At 35.7% G+C, this 1,476-nt stretch overlaps 1 protein-coding gene across 1 annotated transcript in view; it reads right to left on the bottom strand.

Annotated features, from left to right (window-relative positions):
• The window catches only part of DDX10 (DEAD (Asp-Glu-Ala-Asp) box polypeptide 10), a 329,989-nt gene that overhangs the window by 260,230 nt on the left and 68,283 nt on the right, over positions 1-1,476 (bottom strand). The gene's annotated exons all lie outside the window — the stretch shown is intronic.

The raw sequence follows: 1,476 nt of genomic DNA, 5'->3' as shown, positions 1-1,476 counted from the left end.
AATATGCTAAAAGAAAAAAAAGTAAGTTTTCCACTGAAGAATAATATGATGCACTCATTTTCAATCCACTCCGTGTGAAAGCTCAGTGTTTTTAATTCTTTCCTGAGTAGACTTTTGGGTCTGGGCACTATGGGTTTTTCACTGAAAGTAGGAATAAATGAGTCCCTAAACTGTCTGTGGGTTGGTTTTTTTTTAACAGATCTCAACAGACTATGGATAAAGCTGATGTTCTAAGTAGTCCAGCAGAGTCTTTCAACCTGAGAAGACCACAGACATAAATGACCTCATTAAATAAGCATTTCTTGGCATCTGCTAAGGCTTTACATTCCATACAGCATGAGGAACTAAATACATGAACGCCACTGGAAAAATGCTTCCCAACTGTGATGAGACTACTCTTTCTCTCAACTTAAGATGAGGAATTCCTAGAAAACTACATAGAGCCATTCATATTAATGATATCAATGGGAATGAATAAGTATAAATGAGTTGTAGGTTTCAATTTGAAAAAGCTTATGAATCATTTTTCTCCTTAATACTACTAAGAACACTTTTGGCAAGAACATACAAACCAACACAGATGTGAACATGTCGGCCTGCCAAAACAATTCTACTTTCCTGTCTGGTTAAAAATAACTAGATAATTAAACTTACTCAAATGTCCCAAAAGGGACACAAGTATAACCTAGCAGTTTTTTGATTGCTTTTCCAAGCTTCTGAATTATGGAGACAACAAAACTCAAATGGCACTGCATGTATTTAGGAGCACTTGTGCTGGCACTGAGAAATGGGAAGCCTGCTTCCATTTGTCTCTCCCTCAGTTAAATTCTCCAACTGAAGAAATACACAACAGAAGTCTTTCCAAGTCATCTGGCAAGAGTAATATACACACCCTTTATCTTAACCCCACTCAAAACCACACACACACTTAGGCCCAAAACAAACGACTGATGGGACAGCACTGGGATCTAACTGATTCTATAGTGAATTCACTCTAAAATAAACTGATAGTTCAAATACAAAAATTTAGTTTTTCTAAAGAATCTTCTCAACCGTCTTCAGAAGAAGGTGGTTAGCCAAAACTTTTCACTTAAATTTTAGTTGTGTTTTTTAAGAGAACACAGAGGACCATGCAAAGAAAACTGGTCCTAGAGATCAAAGCAATCTGAAAAAAGGGATGATGAAGGGATTAATTTAGGTTTAGGAATGATTTCACACAAGCTATTTACTCTGTATCTGACCCAGCTTTTCAAAACCAATACAAGGTCCTATCTAAGATTAATCCATTCAGTCAACAAATATTTACTGACCCTTTATCTTCCCAGTATATTTTTCTACCAGATGGTAAAGTCTCACATTGGGTTCAGGAATCTCAATAAGCACAGATAAAAGATCAACCACGTTTGGATTTAAAAGTTTGTTTATTTATTCACTCATTTAATTCAACAAATAGCTACTGAGAACCTACTGTAATGA

This window comes from Propithecus coquereli, unplaced genomic scaffold, assembly GCF_000956105.1.
Source record: "Propithecus coquereli isolate 6110/MARCELLA unplaced genomic scaffold, Pcoq_1.0 Scaffold6, whole genome shotgun sequence".
NCBI lineage: Eukaryota > Metazoa > Chordata > Mammalia > Primates > Indriidae > Propithecus > Propithecus coquereli.
The sequence above is the reverse complement of the archived record's forward strand: the minus strand, read 5'-3'. Positions and strand labels throughout refer to the sequence as shown.